Here is an 11,526-nt window from a genome sequence, read left to right on the forward strand (position 1 = left end):
TTCAATCCAATTTGATAGACTATTCAAGGTAGCAAAGAAGAGTACTGTGGTACTGTGGGTTAAATTTGTGTAATGGAGAAGCCAAATGGAATAAAAGAGATTAATAATTCTATAATATATTTTAAGAGAATAGGAAAGAAAATTAAGTAATATTAACTTAGGTAAAAAGATTGTAGAAAACGAGAACTAAGATATTTTATATTCTGCTACAATCTGTTATCATTTTTAGAGTATGTTAACAAGACTTTAATTTCAGTTTGCATATTTAAACAAAGCACCTATAATTTGTGCATGCTGTTGTTTTATTAATGTCTAAAGTGTCAATCAGTTAACATATCTTGTATAATTCATTAACATCAAAGTATACACAAAGGTAGTAGAAAGTAGTAGTAAAAGTGTGTATTGCTTCAGTCTACCTATCAAGTTTGCATTGTAGGTAAAAATTGAGGTTGAATTGTATATTCTTATCTGCAGTATAAGATATAAAGATACAATGGTAAAACGAAGCTGACCTGATACACATTGCCATTATCCTCAGTAGAATGACACTGAGCACATTATACAGCTAATAGTTAACCTTGCATTTGCCTTTTTTTTAGTGTAAAATTTTATGGCCTAGGGATTCAAACCCTGTACTATTACTTAGGCAAAGGCAAAACATTAATTTAAAACTTAAGGTTGCATTATCAATTATTCTTGCCTTATAACAAGTATGCAGTACATGTAGTATGTACTCTGTGGCCTTGTTTCAGGATGTGTGTTGGACAACTGTCATGCTGGTTCTAATATACTAGTACTAGAGAGTGATATAGTGTAAGGCTGTTAGTTTGAAAATGTATTCAAGGTCATGATTATCAGTGACATGTAGACATTTCTAATTTGTGAGGAAGATCAGATTGATTTATGATGTGGGTAAGTTACATATGTTTATTTTTGTTCAACTGGATTGAATTAGTACAAAAGTATGCAACACAAAAGCCAGCGAGTTATGTGCTTCTTGTACACCTGGAAACATAATTGATGCATAAGAATTTGTTATTAGTATAACAGAATTACAGGAATGCTTCACATGCTGCTACTCCTTATGTGACTCAAGACCATGTCATAAAATTCAGATTCTCTTCAATGTTGTTTGACAAATCAATAAATAGAATAACAGTAGTTCCATGAGTGCTTGAATATGATGTAGCTACTTCCATTGGAAGAACTGATAATTAAGGGAAGTTAGTGTACAATATTATGCAGAAAAGCAAGGCATTGTTATGTCACTTGGGTGTGTAAAATAATTTTGCATTTACTTGTGTACATATAAAATTGTACAGTTTACATTTCTATAGTACATGTGTAGTGTACTATACAAATGCCTCACATAATTCTGACTGCAGGCAGCACTGCAGTACAGTACTTATAAGCTCTCCAATGTGATTAGGAGAGTTTCTGACTTAGGAAAGTCCAAGATCAGTGTTTAGTGTTTAATTACCATTGTCTTGAAAAGCAAGTCCTGTTGTTGTCATTTTACTTTTCGTATTTCTTCAAATGCTGACAGCCTTTTCCCTATTGTGTATCAGTGATCATAACCTTCACTGTTGATCAGTTACTCTACTTTTTTTTTGTACTCTTCAAAGTTAAACTCTTCTATTGTATATGCATAAACTTAAAACGTTCTCAGCTAGCCATATCAGTTGAAAAACAGCACATCATATATTTGATTTAACAGACTCATTTATTTATTTGTCAGGTAAAATGTATTTGAATTATAGTACCACTGTAGTCCTTGAACAGCATCTAATTTTGCTCTTGGACTTAAGTTACTTACCTGATGAATTTAAATATTATAAACATAAAAATCAAAATATTCCCATTAGATACATTTTCACTTTATCTAATATCTTTTTGCATGAGAGATCTTGTAAATATTGAAATTCTTCTTAACTCCAATAACAACCTTTATGTTGGAGCACATTTATTTATTTATCTGTTTATTTATTATTTATTTATTTATTTATTTATTTATTTGTTATTTTATGTATTTTTTTCCATTGCATTATTGACATATACAGTATGTGTATGAGATAGAATATAAAAAGTCATTATTCTCATAACAGTAAAAATCCATCTTAGTTTCTCTAGTTTCTCCTATATATAATTGCACACTAGGTACTTAGATACAAACACTATTTAAAACTTTAGTTGCTTTAAACTTTCAATTTTGCATCATAATCATAAACTAAAATAAGTCTGCATGGTGAGAAATTTAACTTCAGTCTTAATTTTGCTTACTTCACAAGTTCTAAAAACAATTTTTTTTTTTTCATTATACTATTTGTTTTATTTAAGTCCACATCACAAGATTTATACTGTAGGTAAAAGTTTAATTATTTCACTTACAAGTAGCATACCAACATACAACCTCACCAGTTGTAGAAATTAGTTAAGGTAGTTAAAATAGATTTTATACTCAGTGTGAGGTTTATTTACACAGAGACTAGCCTTCTATTGAGCATGTAATTTATTAACATACATAATTTTGAATTATTACTTGTGTTACAAGAGATAAGTCATCACAAAGTTAATAGTAATTTAAATAAGATTAGACATTTTCTTGCTATAATCTGTTCACAAAAAGTAACACTTTGTCAAATGATTTATTTAACAAAATAGATCCCATGTGTATTAAGTGGCATGTTCCATTTTTTCCAGTTTCATTGGAAGTAGCACATGCAAACATTTAATTTTTTTGATCCTCCAAGCCACTCATTAACTTAACAGTTCCATTCCTCTTCACATATCCAGATGAATGCACACACACACACACACACACACACACACACACATTGCAATGGTGTCTGGTAATGATGTGGGACATGACATCATCATGGTAGCTCTTTTACTCCAGCCTCTCCTTCAACAGTACAAACATGGATATGGTGCAACATTTTATCCATTTAGTCCAGGCTTACCTTTATGTAGATTACACCAAATATTTATTCTCTCAACATCCACAAATTAAGAATGTATCATTACATAACACTAATCATGTTTTCCAAGTCTGGGATTCTCATGGAAAGGAATTCTGGAGCTGCAAGGTCCAGAACATTTCCTTTTCATAAGCACGTACAAAATTAATTTTAAAGCTGTATATTATTAGGTACACATAGTGTGTTATACAAGGCATGACAGTATTAGCTTTAGTAAATAGTAATATCCTACACATTTATTTATTCATGTATTTTTATTATTTTATTTTATTATTTTTCAGATACATAGATTTGTCATTTATCCCTTTGTCTTTGTTACTTTCATTTTTATATTAGAATTCTCTTAAACTTCAGGTCATTTCAGCAGCATAATTTCATGCTGCTGTGTTCAGGTGTTGGAGGGAGAAATGACAAGTGAAGATGAGAAAGAAAGCATAAAAATCATTTACTATTATTATTAGTATTAGTATTAGTATTATTAGTATTATTATATATATATATATATATATATATATATATATATATATATATATATATATATATATATATATATATATATATATATATATTTTAGTAGCGAGTCATAAGATAAACACCATAATTGCATATTTCTATGGAAAACTTTATCTGATATGAAACTTAAGTTTATAATACTTTATCTGATATGAAATTTAAGTTTAGGGTATTTTATTGGTTGGTTATATTTTCATCATTATTATTTTTATTATTTATTTATTCTTTAATGACAAACCACAATGTAGGTTGTATAGGATCATAAAGATGTCATGTGTATGGCAAGGTGATGTATGACGTTTCTGAGGAATGGGGAAATGCAGGAGGATATAGGCAACGCGTGACGAAAATTGTGCTGAATTGCACTATGGTCTTTCCCATACGATGAGAATAAATTCATGCTTATGAATGTCAATATTTGTTCTAAATGCCCAGGTAACAAACAACAGAGGAGAGGCATTTTAATAAACTCTGCCAAGGAGCCTTGTGGTGATACATTGTAGCTCACTGTATTCCTCTTGATTATTGTTTCAGTTTTTAAATTATCTTTTAAAAGGCATGTTAATAGTTAATTGATAATTAATAGTGTATTTTATAGATCATACAGTCATTATCGGCAAGAAAAGTTAGACATCTTGCTGATTTACCAAGTTTTTTTTTTTTTACTGACAGCAACATAATTATAAGGACAATTATAGGATGAAGTACAAGAATAGAAAAAAAATTGTTTTAATATGAACTGAGCCAAAAAGCCTTTAACAACATCAATACATGCATATATAGTCCCAGTGACAACATACTTAGGATTCAAGGATGCTCTCCACTTTCATAGACAATAATTGATTCAGGGATAATTTACTATTGCATGGAAAGTAGCCAGTGTGTAGTTTCTTTTATCTTTGAGATGAATTTTGTCAAACCATAAAGAAAATTATTATTCTATAGATCACATAGTAAAACAGTGAGATTCATAGTGAAATTTAGCCTTAGTTGAGAGTAAGGTACACAAACAATTTTACAAATAGAGAATAGTGGCATCAACTCCTCTCATGGCATATTTTTCTCTCTCTCTCTCTCTCTCTCTCTCTCTCTCTCTCTCTCTCTCTCTCTCTCTCTCTCTCTCTCTCTCTCTCTCTCTCTCTCTCTCTCTCTCTCTCTCTCTCTCTCTCTCTCTCTCTCTCTCTCTCTCTCTCTCTCTCTCTCTCTCTCTCTCTCTCTCTCTCTCTCTCTCTCTCTCTCTCTCTCTCTCTCCCCCACCCACATATACTTGTGTTTGCATGTATGTATGGACATTTTTTTTTTCCCTCTCTCTCTCTCTCTCTCTCTCCTTGCACATGAATGTAATTGTGTTCACACCTCTAAGTGTACATATGTGAATCTGTGTACTTGTGTATGTGTGTGTGTGTGTGTGTGTGTGTGTTTGTAAGTATGAATTTGTGTATAACTGCATGTGCATACATCAGTGTGTTAAGTGTCAAGTGAAGGAACTAATATCTTACAAGTTTGTAACATCTTTGTTCTTAAGAAATTCTTTCCTAACACCTTTATTCCTTTCATTTTCCTGTCTGTATTATTTTTGTCTCTGGTATTCCTCATATTTTTATTCCTTCTTGTTTTATAACAAAAGGAAACAAGCCAAAGGCTATATCTGAGATAACCTTAGTTATTTATATCTTTTGTTTATGTGCTTCTGCTGTTGAAGTTTTGTCATGCTTTATGCTCTTACCTTTTTCCGCACTCTTCTCTGCCATCCACATGGTGAAAAATTGTGTATGTGTGTGTGTGTGTGTGTGTGTGTGTGTGTGTTAAGAAAGAGACAAAAGAAAAGGCAAGAGATCAGAGGATAAAGTAATGTTCCTCCCAAGGCAAGGCTCTTTGTCAAGAACAGACACTCATGAGCATGCAGAAACTTTGTATAGTACCATGTTCCTATGGGCTGCTCAATCAAGTTTTTTTTTTTTTTATTAGCTTATAATTATATCAAGGGAAAAAATACTTATTAGTGTAGAAGGTATATGACAATCTCAGTGTCATTGATCAGGATTGAGGGAAAGAAGTTTATACTTGAAATTGAGAAAGTTTTCCTGAATGAAAAGTAGACTGTATGCTTCATGTGAGAGAAATGCAATGCATTATAGGTGTTAGACCTGGGTATTTAAAAGATGGCTATGTTACAAAATTGGAGCCACCTGGTCTGGAACATGATGAGAAGGGTGATTAATGCTACATAAGCTACATAGGGAGTTGAGCTAACAAAAGGATTTTAGAAGGCTTTTTTGTTGTATCAGTGATGAAAACTGGCAGATTGATTCTGTTGTGTTGATATTAAGTATTTGAATAATCAGATAAATTATATGATAATTATATCTTGCAATGGAAAGGTATATGTCCAAGGTGGACCAAATGCAATATTAGGTCCTGCCAAGAGATCTAAGAATTAAAGATTTCACTGAGTTGCCAAATGCCTAAGCCAAGTGAACACGGAACTTACGGAATTGTGTTAATGAATCTGGCACTTTATTATTTTTTTTATTTATAGTGATTGACATCTTGGAGTTTTCACATACAAAACTGGAAAATGGAGTGCCAATGTCATTAACCATTAGATGCGCTTTACTTGTTCAAGCATTTTACAAAGTATTTTGATATAAAATTGTTGCATTAGTATTCCCATACCTCTGCATCTCTAACTAACTGTTACTGTACAGAATATTTATCACAGGACACATATGGCATTCTTTGATGAATGTTATTTCAGCTCCACACCCTTTAGATACATATCTATAGCCTCTCAGTGTATGCTCTCAGGTATTCCAATCATACATTCTGTGAAGTGCAGTAACATAGCTAATGCTTGCAACAGGTTTGAACTACAATTCATATTTGTGCAGGTTTATGACTTTAAAAGACAACCATACATAAGTGTGATTGCTAAGAATACTTAACCATGCCAGAAGTGCTGCTATTAAGGTTGTATGAATGAAGTAATTATGACTTGGAGCAAGAGGGGGGCAAACGATAAAGTGCCAAACAGATGGGAAAGGGTGAAAATATCTGTTCTGTATAACATTAAATTTCACATTGCAGTTCAGTAAATGATATGGTTGATATGGTATACTGAAGTTATAACTAATAGGTACTTCAAAACAAAATGATATACTGGAGTTACAGATTGCCACTTATCCACCAATTTTTGACCACTGCTTTGACCCTTTTAAGGGACTGGCATTTCAGTGGGCATTTTTTTTTATTAGATTTTTGTTGCCCTTGGCCAGTATCCTTCCTACATAAAAAAAAAAAAAAAAAAAAAAATTCAAGATCATGCCATACAGCCTTGGTAGTATTCAAGATATTGGTTTAATGAGTTGTTAATCATACTTGCCATACATTCTGCAGATTGACTGTTAATTTTGTTTGTTGTAGATTCAAAGTGATATCTTGTGACTTGCTCTTTTTGCAATGACCAACATGCAGATAATGTTGTTGCAGATAATCTTGCTTCAAAATGACAACTATTTTTACTTTTTTGTATATTATTATTATTATTATTATTATTATTATTATTATTATTATTATTATTATTATTATTATTATTATTATCATCATCATCATCATCATCATTGGAAGGGAAAGTTGTTTCCATAGTAACTATTAATAGTGTAATTATTTAATACCATCACAATTTGCTTTGCCTATTGGTGATCAGAGAAAATACTTGATGAATTATTCTTCCTTTCTTTCTTTCTTTCTGCCTTCCTTTTTAATAATGCTGGAGGCAGGCCATTACAGCAGTATTGTTGACTTTGTTGTTGCAAGTATTGTGAAATATTGTTGTGTCTACTTTCTTCAAATTTGTCCTGTTTACGGTGCACATCAGTTTTATTTTTGTTATTTATTAATTTTTGTGGGAATAAATAAAAATATTTATTTAATTTGCCTCTGCATTGGACTCTTTCTTCTTCCATCACCAGTTCATTTCATGGTAACTGACCTGACAAGTCTCGATATAGACCTGACCTGGCACCTGTCTCTGCGGAGAGTCCCCTTTTTCTTTTACTCTTGTTTGTTTTCTTTATTTATCTTAGTTCTGCACTGATTGAGACCATAAAGTGTGGTCCAGTGTTTAAAGTGACTTTAGGAAGCTCAAACGAGGTAATTCCTGTTCTGATTAAGGTTCCTTGAAATATATATATATATATATATATATATATATATATATATATATATATATATATATATATATATATATATATATATATATATATATATATCGGTAGTTGTCATTGGCGTAGATTTACTCATTACTGGGCGAGGGGGGGGAGTGATCTTCCAAACAAATAGGGAGTACTTATATACTTAGAGTGACGAGTGAGGAAGTGTAAAGTTTATCATTCACCTAGGTACATATAATAAACATCATATATGGCTAAAGAATTTTCCTCAGTGTGAGAACCTTTTCATTATGAAAATACACTTTTATTGTCAGAATATTTCAAGTTTATCATATAATTCATATAAAAACAACTTAATCTCATTTATAATTGACATTAACATTTTAAAAAATGAATCTCCATTTGCTCTGATGTAAATTTTGTTGATAGTTTGTGCATTTCTTCATTACTCAGCATATTCACATTTATCATTCTGATAAAGCAACATGGTGCAGACCATGTTATCTTAATGTAGATTAAACAATGTTTACCTACACACGGGCAACTTGACATAAGGTGGACAAGGGGAAGTTTAATTACCACATACATACAGAACATTCATGTACATGCCGTAGAGTTTACCGACCAGACCCCTGACCCATAATAAACCACGAAGTTATCAGAGGAATGGATGCCTAGGACGTTCCTCCCTCCCGCCACCCACTACTCCATGCCCTCTCAGGATCTACGCCCATGACAGCCGTGCATAATTTATGTACTTTACTCTGTGTGCCAAAGCTATTATACTTTGTGTTGAGGATTTTGCATTGTTGTCAATAGAAGTGTATAAGAATATCTTGTTATCATTATCCTAGATTCTCCGATTGTTTAGTAAGAAAAATTATTGATTCAGATGATGTCTTACTTCAAAATTATAATTATTTTTGCCTTTGTATATTATTATTATTATTTTTCATTATTAATTTTATTATTATTATTATCATTATTATCATTATTATTATTATTATTATCATTATTATTATGACGTGTTTGTCTTCCTGTGTTGCGTTCCCTCCATGAATCCCTTTTGAAGGAGCCATTAAAATGAAAAGAAAAAAATGCCCTTGAGATCTTACTATATAAACTTTCCCTTACTCTTCATTTTTCTCCATTCTTACAGTAACCGTACAACATTTCCTCTTTTTTTTTTTTTTTATGTAGGAAGGACACTGGCCAAGGGCAACAAAAATCCAATAAAAAAAATGTCCACTGAAATGCCAGTCCCATAAGAGGGTCAAAGCAGTGGTCAAAAATTGATGAATAAGTGTCTTGAAACTTCCCTCTTGAAGGAATCCAAGTCATAGGAAGGTGGAAATACAGAAGCAGGCAGGGAGTTCCAGAGTTTACCAGAGAAAGGGATGAATAATTGAGAATACTGGTTAACTCTTGCGTTAGAGAGGTGGACAGAATAGGGGTGAGAGAAAGAATAAAGTCTTGTGCAGCGAGGCCGCGGGAGGGGGGGAGGCATGCAGTTAACAAGATCAGAAGAGCAGTCAGCATAAAAATAGCGGTAGAAGACCGCTAGAGATGCAACATTGCGGCAATGAGAGAGAGGCTGAAGACAGTCAGTTAGAGGAGAGGAGTTGATGAGACGAAAAGCTTTTGATTCCACCCTGCCTAGAAGAGCAGTATGAGTGGAACCCCTCCAGACATGTGAAGCATACTCCATACATGGACGGATAAGGCCCTTGTACAGAGTTAGCAAGTAGTCACTTAAAGAGTCATCGCATACCAGTTTCCATGCAATAGCTGAAACAATATTAGCAGAGGAAGAGAAACAAACTTGAGGACTGAGAGTTTAAATCATAGAGGCATGGAAGTGAACCCAGTGACGCTCAGCACAGCAATCGCGTGACGAAAGAGGAAAGGGGGTAAGGATCAATAAGGATCAATAAGAAATGCTATGGTAGGTGATGGGCACGTGTTCTCCAGCAGAGTCTGGTGAGGTGAGCGTGTACAAGTGAGGTGAACATCCCGGCAACGAGAGTATTTAAAGGTGACTACTTCATTTTCAACAGTCGACAATCTCTCTCTCTCTCTCTCTCTCTCTCTCTCTCTCTCTCTCTCTCTCTCTCTCTCTCTCTCTCTCTCTCTCTCTCTCTCTCTCTCTCTCTCGCTGTTATGTCATTTTCCAATATAGATACAGTATAGGTTATTAATTACCCATTAAGGAGCCTTGTACCTTTTGTCTTCACACTTCAGTAATAAAGTAGATAATATGCACCAGCCACACACGTATTACTGTTATCTATAAAAGGAGCCCAGAGCCAGTTTCCTTCTGTCCAAAATTAATATAAATACATAAAGGATAAGGTGGACAGACTGCATTAAAGACACGAGATGCAAATGAATAAGTGAAAGAATGCCATGAGACAAACTCCTGGAAAAACTAATTAAAAATAGTGACTCCACATAGGGAGCTGAGAAGTAGTGCCCGTATTCAGAAACGCTTTGCCGTCTCACCACGAGTATTTTCAAAGGACACAGATGATTAGCCGGTTTCTCAAGATTGTGTCTTATGTCAATGATCCAGAAATCTTATTACTCTATATCTAGAACCATGAAAACACGCTTAAAACTCGGCCCGTGTCACTTCAACTTAAGCCTTTTGAATGTAGTGGTGCTGAGTAGAAATTTTTCAGAATATGGTCCATAGTTATCACAGTACATCATGCAAGATGAGTTTTTACGTAGCACCCTTAAAATAAATAAAAAAAAATAAAAAACCGAAGGCATCTTGTCCTAAACTCCAAAGGTAAAAAAAATGAAAATGCCAAATAGGTAAGTAAATATCACTAAACTTTTACCGACACAAAACTCAGTTTGTGCCTTTATGCGAATGGTGCAGTTCCTTATATTCATAATTAGTATTCGGACCATGACCAGCACCACCATAATCATCATCATCGCTACCACTATCACCATTATCATCCCCACCACCACCACCAATCATCATCATCGTCATCACCATTACTACCATTATCATGATTACCATCATCATTATCATCATCATCATCATCTTCTTAGCTAATATCTTCACTCAAAACCTTACTTTACTGTTCTTTGAAGGTGAGTGTATCTCATAATGAACAAGAACGGGGAAGAATAAACTAGAAAAGATTTCAACCACCTGTCAGCCAGACAAGAATCACCTGTCACAGAGCTCAAGGAATCTCATTACATTTAAAAAAATAACTATCATCAATTCCTCCATCTATCAACTCGACACAACCTTCCAGACAATTATCCCCTCTTCATTGACATTCAACTGTCCCCCTCTTCTACACTGAACATTCTCGGTCTGTCCTTTACTTACAATCTAAATTTGAAACTTCACTTCTCATTTCTAGCTAAAACAGTTCCTATGAAGTTAGATGTTCAGAGACGTCTCCGCCAGAGTTTCTCACCCTTTCAGCTGCTAACTCTGTACTGGGGCCTTATCCGTCCATGTATGGAGCATGCCTCGCATGTCTTTAGCCTCTCTCATCGCCGCAATGTTGCATCTCTTGCTATCTTCTACCGTTATTTTCATGTTAACTGCTCTTCTGATCATGCTAACTGCATGTTTTCCTTCCTCCTGCGGCCTCGCAGCACAAGACTTTCTTCTTTCTCTCACCTCTATTCTGTCCACCTCTCTAATGTAAGAGTTAGCCAGTATTCTCAATCATTCATCCCTTTCTATAGTAAACTCTGGAACTCCCTGCCTGCTCCTGTATTTCAACCTTCCTATGACTTGAACTCCTTCAAGAGGGAGGTTTCAAAACACTTATCCTTCAATTTTTGACTACCGCTTTGGACCCTCTTCGCGGACCGGCATACATATA

General features: G+C 33.8%; 1 protein-coding gene across 1 annotated transcript in view; it reads left to right on the top strand.

Moving 5' to 3' along the window:
* The window catches only part of LOC135101417 (uncharacterized), a 34,616-nt gene that overhangs the window by 3,995 nt on the left and 19,095 nt on the right, over positions 1-11,526 (top strand). The gene's annotated exons all lie outside the window — the stretch shown is intronic.

Source organism: Scylla paramamosain, chromosome 6 (assembly GCF_035594125.1).
Source record: "Scylla paramamosain isolate STU-SP2022 chromosome 6, ASM3559412v1, whole genome shotgun sequence".
NCBI lineage: Eukaryota > Metazoa > Arthropoda > Malacostraca > Decapoda > Portunidae > Scylla > Scylla paramamosain.